Below are 12,409 nucleotides of genomic sequence, written 5' to 3' on the forward strand. Positions count from 1 at the left end.
TATATGGCCTCATTGATATGAACTGACATTAGTGAATAAACTTGGAATATTTTGTTCATAACAGAGACCATCAGGAGATAGAAATAGGGTAACATATTGGGTAATTGGAGCTGAAGTGATACAGACTGTGCCACAGGACTGGATACAAAAACTCAGAAATGGACAGCACAATATTACCTAACTGTAATATAATTACGTTAAAACACTGAATGAAGCTGCATGTGAGAATGATAGAGGGAGGAGGTCTGGGGACATATTGAAATCAGAAAGAAAGATAGATGTTAAAGATTGAGATGGTATAATCTAGGAATGCCTAGAGTGTATGATAATAGTGAAATGTACAAGGTACAATTTTAAAAATGTTTTTGCATGAGGAAGAAAAAAGGAATGTCATTATTGCAGGGTGCTGAAAATAGATGGTAATTAATATTTTAAAATGTCACCTTCTGTGTGAGACTAAAGCAAAAAATGTTTATTTGTTACAAAATTTATATTTTGACTAGTGCATTTCCTAATATAACTTATGTAGATAGTTTGATTGAATGCCTTAAGTACTTGGAATCTCAGGTAGGACATGAGATTTCACTGGTTTGTCCAGAGTGATGCCCCGATGAATCCCAGAGTGATTCGTTCAGTGAGTGGAAAAGTATCTGCAAAGCCCCCTTCGGGGAGTGGTGAGAGCAGGGAGAAACTCAACTTCCCCAAGTTGAATTCTTGATATTTCACAAGCAGTTTGGACAACCAAAGTTATAGGCTGAGCCCCCAGTCTTGGGGTTTGTTCATATGAAACGTAACCCTGCAAAGGATAGGTCAGGTCTACTTAAAATTTAGGCCTAAGAGTCACCCCCAAGAGATCCTCTTTTGTTGCTCAGATGTGGCCCCTTTCTCCAGCCAACACAATGAGCAGTCTCACCACCTTACCCCTCTCTACATGGGACATGATTCCCAGGGGTGTGGACCTTCCTGGAAACGTGGGACAGAGATCTTGGAATGAATGGAGACTCTGCATGAAGGGATTGAGAAAAACCCTAGAATGAGCTGAGACTTAGCATCAAGGGATTGAGAAAACCTTCTCGACCAAAAGGGGGAAGAGGGAAATGAGACAAAGTGTCAATAGCTGAGAGATTCCAAACAGAGTCAAGAGGTTATCCTGGAGGTTATTCTTATGCATCAAGCAGATATCATCTTGTTATTCAAAATGTAATGGAGAGGCTGGAGGGAACTGCCTGAAAATGTAGAGCTGTGTTCCAGTAGCCACGTTTCTTGATGATGACTGAACGATAATATAGCTTTCACAATGTGACTCTGTGAATGTGAAAACTTTGAGTCTGATGCTCCTTTTATCTACCATATCAAGAAAAGAGTAGAACATATGGAATAAAAATAAATAATAGGGGGAACAAACGTTAAAATAAATTTAGTTTGAAATGCTAGTGGTAAATGAAAGCGAGGGGTAAGGGTATGATATGTATTAACTTTTTTTTCTCTATTATCCTTTTATTTCTTTTTCTGTTGTCTTTTTCTTTTTCTAAATCAATGCAAATGTTCTAAGAAATGATGAATATGCAACTATGTGATGATATTAAGAATTACTGATTATATATGTAGAATGGAATATCTTATTGTTTTGTTGTTAAATTAATTAATTAAAAAAAAACCTCCGAAATGGACAGCACAATACTACCTAACTGTAATACAATTATGTTAAAACACTGAATGAAGCTGCATGTGAGAATGATAGAGGGAGGAGGGCTGGGGGCACAAATGAAATCAGAAAGAAAGATAGATGATAAAGACTGAGATGGTATAATCTAGGAATGCCTAGAGTGTATAAGGACAGTGACTATCTGTACAAATTTTAAAATGCTTTTGCATGAGGAAGAACAAAGGAATGTCATGACTGCAGAGTGCTGAAAATAGATGGTAATTAATATTAAAAATTTCAACTTATGTGTGAGACTAAAGCAAAAAATGTTTATTTGGTACAAAATTTATATTTTGACTAGTGCATTTCCTAATATAACTTATGTAGATAGCTTGGTTGAACAACATAAGTACATGGAACATTGGGTAGGACACAAGATTTTGTTGGTTTGTCCAGAGTGATTCCCTGATAAATCCCAGTGATTTGATCAGTGAGTGGAAAAGTATTTGCAAAATCTCCTTTGGGGAATGGTAAAAACGGGGGAAAATTCAACCTCCCCAAGTAGAATTCTTGATATTCTCACAAGCAGTGTGGACAATCAAAGCAATAGGCTGAGCCCCTAGTCTAGGGGTTTGTTCATATGAAACTTAACCCCACAAAGGTTGGTCAAGCCTACTTAAAATTAGGCCTAAAAATCACCCCCAAGAGAACCTCTTTTGTTACTTGTGTTCTCTCCAGGCAACATAACAAGCAAACTCACCACTCTCTCCCTGTCTACGTGGGACATGACTCCCAGGGGTGTGGACCTTCCTGGCAACATGGGACAGAAATCCTAGAATGAGCTGAATCTTGGCATCAAGGGGTTGAGAAAACCTTCTCGACCAAAAGAGGGAAAAGTGAAACGAGACAAAGTGTCAATGGCTGAGAGATTCCAAACAGAGTTGAGAGGTTATCCTGGAGGTTATTATGTATTAAGTAGATATCACCTTGTTGTTCAAGATGTAATGGAGTGGCTGGAGGGAACTGACTGAAAATGTAGAGCTGTGTTTCAGTAGCCATGTTTCTTGAAGTCAACTGTATAATGATATAACTTTCACAATGTGACTGTGTGACTGTGAAAACTGTGTGTCTGATGCTCCTTTAATCTACCTGGTCAACAGATGAGTAGAACATATGGAATAAAAATAAAGAATTGGGGGAACAAATGCTAAAATAAATTTAGTTTGAAATGCTAGTTATCAATGGAAGGGACGGATAAGTGGTATGGTATGTATAATTTTTTTTCCTGTTTTTGTTTTATTTTTGTTGTCTTTTTATTTCCTTTTCTGAATTGATGCAAATGTTCTAAGAAATGACCATGATGATGAATATGCAACTATGTGATGATATTGTGAATTACTGATTATATATGTGTAATGGAATGATCATATGTTAAGAATGATTGTGTTTCTTTCTTGTCCATATATTTTTAAAAAATTTAAAAATAGAAAAAATTTTAAAAACTTGATCATGGTGTATAATTCTTTTGATGTGATGTTGGCATCAATTTAAATGTTTTGTTGAGGATTTTTGTACCTATACTCAGTAGAGGGATTGGTTTGCTCTTTTCCTCTCTTGCAGTATCTTTATCTGGCTTTGAATTGAGGTGGTGTTCGTTTCGTAGAATGTGCTAGGTTGTGTTCCCTCCTCTTCACTTTTTTGGAAGAGGAATGATTGGCAGAATTCACTTGTGATGCCATCTGGTCCTTGGCTTAATCTCTTTACTTGTAATTGGTCTGTTGTGGTCTTCTATTTCTTGTAGAGTCAGTGTAGGTGTTTGTGTGTTTCCAGGAATTTGTCCATTTCATCTAAATTGTCTAATTTGTTGGTATACACTTGTTCATAGTATAGTCTTATGATCCATTTTATATCTGTGGGGTCAGTAGTAATGTCCCCTCTCTCCTTCAATTTATATTTATTTGCATCCTCTCTCTCTCAGTCTACCTAAGGGTTTGTCAATTTTATTAATCTTCTCAAAGAACCAGGTTTTGGAAGCTAGCAGATGCAGCCGTTTGCCATATGCCTTTCCAGATGAGAGAGAAACCCTGATTTTCACTGGCCTTTTGAATCAAGGTATCTTTTACTGGATGCCTTAGATTGGATATTTCTATAGACTTGTTTCGGGACATTACCATAGCCTAAAAACTGTTAACTTGCAACTTATTAAATTCCCCCTTTTAAAAGCCATTCTTTTTCTGGTATATTGCATTCCAACAGTTAGCAAACTATCTGTTTCTGGTATGCTGTATTCCAACAGCTAGCAAAATAGAACACTAGGGTTTTACTGTTGATTGGCTTTGTTTTAATACTCTTCTTTGAAATCTCATTCAACTTAATCTAAACCTTTAGAATTGCCTGTGTTTAACTGATCTGATGTTTGTACCTCTTCTTCATCTGAATATTGCCCTGAAAATATGGGACAATTTTTAAGATTGCATTACTTGTGCAATTATTCCACCCCCAGGAGAAAGCTTTGTCCATCCCTTCTCCAGGAATATTTATTCTGTTTTTGTTTTGCCTCTATAGTGTTGTGATTTTTTTAAACACTTCTTTCATTGCCTGTAGCTGCTTTTGCCTGGAGGTCAAATTCTTAAAGGAAGGTTACCCCCAGAGGACTTTGCAAAGTTAGTATTTCAAGGACAAAAGAGGATCAGGGACCCAGGATGGGGGTGCAAAGAACCTCTGAAGAACACTGAAGTCAGGAAAGATGTGAGAAAATTTTTTGACTCCTTGAAGCTGCACTTTCCTGGCCTATCCAGATGATGCTCTTCAACAAACTGTTCCTTGCAGCCCTAAAGAGGTACTGTCTTTTTTTATTTTCTCTTTACAATCATTTATTAACATACGTGCAAAGAAATCTTTATTGAACAACTAATACTGGTTATTTTTCAGCTAAATTAGGATTATGCCACAAAGTACTATCTGTGCTGCAAACATCATGAGTTCTTCACAAAATTGGAAGAAGGAAAAATAAAAGCTCTATGGACTGCAAACATTTCTTATAGAACCACAGTTGAGTTCAAGATCTCCAAATGGATTTTGGAATGGGTTATCATTTGGAATACATTCACTGTGCAATTAGTAAGTGCAGTTTTACAGGAACATCATTTATAAAATTATACTTTGCAGGGACTTATTAAGTTTTAAAACCAATGGCCTAATAAAAGCATGCAGTAACTTAAAAATATATATCTATTATGTAGCATAATTAGGTCTTAGGTATTAGTGTTGATACAGCTACATGAATCATTGTACAAGCAAAAGGGATCTTCCCACCTTTGACTGTACTTTAGAACACAGGGCATGATATGCCTAATTCCTGACTGCTACCAAGTTATATTTTAAAACATCTTTGTGTATACGTATTTGTGCTTAAAATTTCCCCTGAAAAAAGCAGCAATTACAAATATCCTTATTATTTTGCAAAAAAAAAAAACAAAACAAAAACTTTGGGTGCTTTTTCCTGTTTTCCTCTTTGACAGGAAGCAAAGGGAAGCAGCAACAGGGAAGCCTTTGTTTTCCAGACAGCTGTGTCCAGGTAAGTCTGCTCTGGTAATTCACAGTTTGTCTGTATAAACTGTAATATTTCACACCATGGTTCAAAGTTCTAGTTTAAAAAATAAGGGCCACTCAGCAGTAACTTTAACAGTAAGGACTCCACAGAAAAGTTCTTGATTTCTCTGTATACATTCCTTTAGGAGTAACTCCTTTCCCAGATTTGGTTTCAAGTATTCTTTTTCTATCTCTCATCCTGCAATGAGTTAAGAAAGGAAAAAAAAAACCCATTTTTTTTTTTCTTTAGTAAGCACAAATGGATAGTGTCATTCCCCTTCCCCTTGTGTAATCTGAAATGCAAAGGCCGGGAAAATGAATATATTCCCAAAGTTTCCTTTTCTCATGATGTGTGCTCGAAATTTCATTCTCAACCTGGTGCAGACTCTTCCGAATTCAAGTGTCCTGTGGTATTTCACACTGCTCACAGCGATTTAGTGCTGGATGATTCAGAAAGGTGCAGCTATCACAATTCCATGGAGCCCCTTTGTAGTCTTCCTCTCATGGTTGTGCCCGAGGACTCTGTTTGGAGCCAGTTAAATGTTCTTCTGCAGCTACTGTGTGTGTCATAGACATCTGCCTGTACTTTAGAAGTCACATTGATTCTTTGGGCTCTTCTCTCAATTGTGCAGGGGTCCGAGGAATCTTTTTTTAGATGGTTTGGATGGTACAACTGGGCCAAGTTCTATTTTGTCATAAAAATTATTCATGGCTTTTGGATCAAAGTTTCCTCTAGATTGAAGGAGGTCAAGTTCTTTCAGTGTACAGTCAACATTTTTCTGGAGTTGTCTGTTCATGCTTCTCAATCTTGTCATTTCCTCAGGTGTTGGAATCACAGTGGTACTTCTGAGCTGTCTCTGCATCAGGTCATGCTCCATACCGCTCTATACCGTTAACTTCAGACTTCAACCATTCTAGCTCCTCCTTCTCAAGTTTCAATTGCTTTGCTAACCTCTCCATCTTTGCTTGCTGATGTAACAGCAAAATTTATGTATAGGCATAATCATCTGATCCAGAACTGGAACTTCTCTGATATTTATGGCTTCTCTTTTCTCCCCCAGAGCCTGGTATCACTGAAATGGGTTGAATAGGTTCTGGTGCTGCAGAGCACTCTTCCTGGTCCACTAAATTTAAAAGATTTTCAGTCGCTGCTTGGCCCACAGTAATTTAAAAAACTGTAGTTGTGTTTGGTACCACCCGAGGAGATGGTGATGGCACACACAAAGGTCCTGTTGGCTGTATATATGTAATATACACAAGATTAACACCAAATGGAGGTTTTGGTTGACCAGATATCCCTCCTGAAGGATAACTTGAAGGTGGTGTGGCACAGTGAGTGCTGATTCCATGGAGATGATTGACTACTGATGGGTGAAGGACTCTTATTAATTGCTGCCCCAGGTCTCTGAGAGGGTTCAACTGTACTTTCTGTCTTCTTCATGAAAACTTTGCATAGGCCAGATGCTGTGTACGGGAGATCGGCTACTGAATGTTTCTGATAGCTAGGCGGTCCTTGTTGATAAGGATGTGGTGTAGTAGTTGAAGGACTAGGTGGCATTAAGACGTGGGATCTCCAGTGGCCTAACTGGGAAGGCTGCACTTGATGCTGTGGCGAGCTGAAGGGTGAAGGGCACTGCGAAGGAGGTGGTGAATGATAAGCAGACTGAGGGATTTGTTGTTGTTTGGGAGAATACTGAGAAGGTTGATACTGTTGATGTGGATAAACAAGTAAAGGATGTTGACTCTAATGAAGCACTGGGCCCTGTGGTGAGGGCTGCCATGGCATGCTCTGAGGAGTCTGTCCAATATAAATAGAACCAGGAGACCTATAGAGATTGCTTGGAATTTGTAAAGCTCTTGGTGCAGTCTGTTCAGAAGGAAGGTTTTGGGACACTGTAACAGTAATTGGGTTTGTACTATACCGAGGTATGTGCATGTATGAAGCAGGTGGTAGTGGTGGGGGTGAAGGCTCTTGTATAACAGATGGGTTCATTCGTGTTTGCACAGAAGATGGGTCGTGAGGTGGCTGCGAAGGAGGAGTAGTTGCACTTCTATTCTGTTCATTCATAAAAAATGGACTGTAGTTGGGAGTAGCAGCCACAATGGCAGGAGCTGAATGTGGTTCCTGAACTAAACATATCAGCTGTTTACCTGCAGTATGTTCTGGATCAATATGTCCATCACTTGAGCTATGCACTTGAGTGTTTGACCACTATTAAATTGAGCTCCATCTCCATGGTGGTAGCTTCTAGGAGAATGGATACCCAAGTTAATATGTAAAAGGCGATTTCTACTCATCCTGTTATCATCTGGACTATGGTATTCCATATATAAGTATTTGCTACTCTCCTGGGAAAGGGCTTGGCAATAGGCTTCAAGATTATTGCTATTCTGTAACATGCATTGTGACACCACACCCTCTGGAATCCCAGGGAAACGCTGTTGGAGATCACGGAGAACCTGAATATAAAGCCATGGACTGCTTTATATGCTATGCCAGAGCAAATGGTGATCAAGTTACTCTTAGGGAATGGATGTTTAACCAGCTTTCCAGTAGCAGTGATCCTCCAATACTGTCATTTTCTCAAGATGGTAATCTCCTTCACATCACCAGACCTGAATGCACCTTCCTTTCAGTAGTCTGGAAATCCGGCGTCCGCTGCTCTCAGTCCACTGCCTGCTCCTGTGGGGGGGTCCGCGCCAGAGCCTGCTTCCCCGCCCAACCCCCATTGCGTGCGCACAGAGCAGAGGCCAGATCCGGTGCGGATACTCTGTCTTTAATCCTTCAGTATCTTCACACTTGTCAGAGACAGGGTTGAAATAATGGCTGTGGGCTGTCCCTGTCTTTGGTGGGCTGAAATGGTTCACAGCAGAGCCCAGCAATCTGAATTCACAGATCAAAAGTTATGATCAGTGCTTGGATGTGCATGCCCCACCCTCCTGTGCTCTTGGAGAAGAGGGCTTTCATGTCCCTCAGGCAGCTCCAACTCAAGAGTAGGGGATGGGTACCAGCAGCCACATTGGAGTGAACCATAATGCTTTTCTGCAGTTTCTCAGACTCTTACTCCTGCTCTTCCTTAGATACTGTATAATGTTTCCCTAGCCTCTACAGCATCAGAACAGTTGTTTCAGATAGTTCCTACCTGTCCACTAGCTGCTTTTGAGGAGTGAGTCCTTGAGCTCCCTACTCCATCATCTTCCCAGAAGTTTCAGTCCGGCCACTCAATCACTCCAGTCAGACTCTGTTGTTTATACCATGTTAGGTTCTACAATACAAAGATACAGTCATCCCTCAAGAAGCATAGCCTAGCCAAGGCAAGTAAGACCTGGCAACTACAATGCAAGATAGACATCCATTCAATATAATCTGAAAGGTGCAAAGTGCAATTTGAAAGGCGCAAAATGTTACTAGGATCCTATGAGATCAAGATAGATTCCTTTCTCCTAGCTAGAGGAATTAAAAGGATATATGGAAGATGACTTCAAATTTGGCTTTAAAATTTAAAAGGTGGACAGAATTCAAACAATTGCTGTTGAAGGGGAAAGGTAATTAAGACAAGGGTCATCGCCCATACAAAAACCTGAACCAGGAAGACACTGAGCATGGTCAAGGAAATGGGCCTTAATTAAAGCAAAAGGTGGGCAAGAATCAAGACAGGAAAAGTAGTTTGAGACCAGATTCTGGAGCATTTTGAGTTTACTGGTACCCTGTAAGGAAGTGTATTGTGTTAAGAGTTCTTCTTTAGAAAGACTGATTTACCAGCATGTTGTAGGCCTGACAGAGTAGAGATAAATTAAATAATGTATTTTATTAGAGAATTGAAATGATTTCAATAAATGGGTCACACAATTTTGACCTTGGGAGATACAGTGGAAATAAGAGAAGGAGAATATTAGATTTCAGAAGAAGAATCAACTCAATTTGGTCTTTGCAAAATAATGTACCTAAGCAATGGAATTCTGAAGACATAAGTATTTGGCTTTATGTCTCAGGCACAGGGTGATGAGAAACATTTTAAACTGAAATTTAGAAACTTAATTTGGTTGAAAGGCCTTTCATACAGACACACATGCTAACATATGCAAATATACACATACCATGTGCACATATATCATGAGAACATTTGAAAAAGATCTAAAAAGTAAAATTTAGGTTAAAATCAAGATAATTGAGACTTTACTATGGATCAATAAGAAATAATTTATTGTTTAAATAGTTACTTTTATTGTTTTTCTGATTTTAGTGTTTAATAAACACTATTAAGCAGTTACATATATAGAAATTTAAAATAGAATTTTTTCAAAGTATTCCCTTAAAATTATCCCATTAACTGACCTTATTAAAAAATAATTTTCTGTATACTAACAAGTGGGCAGCTTCATCTTGATTGGCTCAATTACAAAGTTTCCATTTAACATGATTAAGAAATTCATAATTATTCAAACTTGAGAAAAATGTGAGAAAACTCAATGAACATTGTAAATTTCTCCATGTATATTTAAAAAATCAGACAGAAAACCACAACTTCCCTGTTTTCTATAATTCTCTATTCTTAGCAGCTTCTACAGTAAGTTTAAATAAATTCTCTGTATCCCAAAGGATGTCCTAGAATTCTGCTAATAACTAGAGCAGGAATCTTGAAAAGCTTATACACAAAAGGAACTCCCAGTAACACATAGATTTAAGACAGAAAGTCAGCTCAATTATGATTTAAACTCTGGATCTGCTTGCTTATTTGTAGAGGAGGTTGTACTAGACAGTCTCTATATTTCCTTCTGGCAACACAAAGCTACAAAGTCTTAAACCTAAGTTTTAATTGCCCTTGAGGGCATCATGTAGGAGTTTCCTTTTGTTCAGCTTTGAATTCTTTTGTGGAGTATGAACAGTAAATAACAAACTAGCTTTTAAATTATTCTCCATTTCCATTTCCATAGACTTTGTCTAAACATGCACTGTCCAATACTGTAGCCACTATCCACTTATGACCAACTGAGCAGTTGAAATGTAGCTAGCCTGAACCGCGATGTCATGAAAGAGCAAAATATATGCCCAACTTTGAAGACTTAGTAAGAATGTAAAATACACCAATAACTTTTTAATATATTGATTTACATGTTAAATTGATATTTTGGACTGGGTTATATTCTAATTAATTTTAACAGGTTCTTTTTAGTTTTTATAAATTATCTACAGAAAAGTTAAAATTATGTGTGACTCACATTATATTTCCACTGGTCTGAATCCTCAAGAACCTCATCAATAGATTACCATGGCCCCTCTTAGTTGCCCTGCTCAAAAAGCCAGAGTAATCAATAAAAATATCCAATAACTATTTACATCATACTTTCTGAAATTCTTTTCTTCCTAATTCTGTGTCTGAACAACCATTTGCCTTCATTATTACTTGAAACCTCATTCTTCACTGTGATAGTTAAGAATGATAATTACTTTTTTGCATTTTAAATAAGAGGATGGTGATTCCATTTGGTCTTTTCAAAATCTCAACAGACCATGTCACACACAGAAATATCAGTGTACTCAACTCTACCAGCGAAGATAATATGGAATTGCCTCCAAAGTTCCCAAGGCAGGGACTGAACTTTCTTTTCTTAGATGCTGACCTCCTTCCTCACTCCCAGCAATGCCCACTCCTTTAAAAAAAAAAAAAATCAGGCCAACTTTTGTTTATTCTATCTGTGATTACTGTTACTGAATTTCTAATGGCTCTCTCCCAGACTCTTTTTAATCATGTGACTGCCTACGCAGGGGCTACAAGAAAAGTAAAGCATTTAGCTTTAAAAGTAGTTATATGTTTTAAGACAGAAAAATGGAGGTCTTTATAATTTCCTTAAACATCAAAATTAAGAAGCATTTTGATTTGAAGGAATATAACTTTCCTTCTCTACTCATCTGACGTCTTTAAAAAAAACTAATTTTGACTTGCGACAAGGTTTATTTTACATGTATTTTAATAAAACCAATATTTTACGAAGAATTTGGGAATCTTTACTAGATTGAGATTAAAAACAAAAAGCTTAAGGACTAGAAACAATGAAACAGGTATATTTTGAGACTAGTATAAATATATAACTATGTAAAAACAAATTGAATAGTTGGAAATAGTTCAGCAAATAATACAAACAAGAAAATGCAATTTTTATGTTGAGTTCTGTCAAATTTTATACTCATTTTGCTCATCTTGTTTTTCTTTATTAATAGATGATAGTTTATTGAAGTTTGATATTTTAAGTAAACTATTTTAAAGCAGAAAGGCACTTCAGGTATGTTTTATGCCCGTATTTAACAAATAAAAAATATAAATGATATGCCCAGGCATACATACAGCTACTAAGTAATAAAACCAAGACTTGTGGACTCTTAAGTTCAATTTGTTGCATTATATTATGCTACCCTGACCATTCTTTAACTATCATCTGATTAAATAAGAGAATTAAATTCAGATCTATGAACACAAAAGACTGCTATCATCAGCACTATTAAAACTTTTGCTCTACTTATTTGAAACGAAAATATTTTAGTAATATGAAGAGGAGACGTTAAGATCAATGGGTGAATTTACGGATAACTAGGGGAGAGGGTTAAAATAATTAAATCATTTTAATGTTCACAGGTATAAGAGGTTCATATAATTTACATGAAATTTCCAACAGACTACTTCTCTGTCTTTTAGTACAGAATACAAACCTTATCTTTTAGTGAAGTTGGGTAAGCAGGAATAAAATCTTGGTCAATTAGCTTCTTTGGACATAATAATACTACAGCATCATTATAGAGGAATTCTATTCCTGGTAAGCCTATTTCTTACTCAGTCTTAACGAAGCATCTGATAAACAGTTAACCATGAATACTCACTTCTCACTTGTTTGTTATCCCTAATGGAAGTGATAATGGAAGACTCACATTTCTACTTCAGTTCATTCTTCTCAAAAAAGCACCATAATTTTGCATCTTCTGAGATTTTTTTTCTTCTGTTAAGTCAATCAAATTTTTATAATTAACTTATGCTGTTTGTGTCAGGCACTCTGCTGGGTGCTAGGAATATAAATATATAGGTTTAAAATTTCAATTAAAATAAGTGGAAGCAAACAAGTGCTGAGGATACTCTAATATATTAACTTATAAATCATTAGAGAGGACTCAGCTATGCATAC

At 37.0% G+C, this 12,409-nt stretch overlaps 1 pseudogene; it reads right to left on the reverse strand.

Annotated features, from left to right (window-relative positions):
* Positions 1-1,844: 1,844 nt before the first annotated feature.
* LOC143665808 (TGF-beta-activated kinase 1 and MAP3K7-binding protein 3 pseudogene) lies at positions 1,845-7,966 on the reverse strand (annotated as a pseudogene).
* Between the last annotated feature and the right edge of the window lie 4,443 nt (positions 7,967-12,409).

Source organism: Tamandua tetradactyla, chromosome 21, assembly GCF_023851605.1.
Source record: "Tamandua tetradactyla isolate mTamTet1 chromosome 21, mTamTet1.pri, whole genome shotgun sequence".
In the NCBI taxonomy this organism is placed as follows: domain Eukaryota; kingdom Metazoa; phylum Chordata; class Mammalia; order Pilosa; family Myrmecophagidae; genus Tamandua; species Tamandua tetradactyla.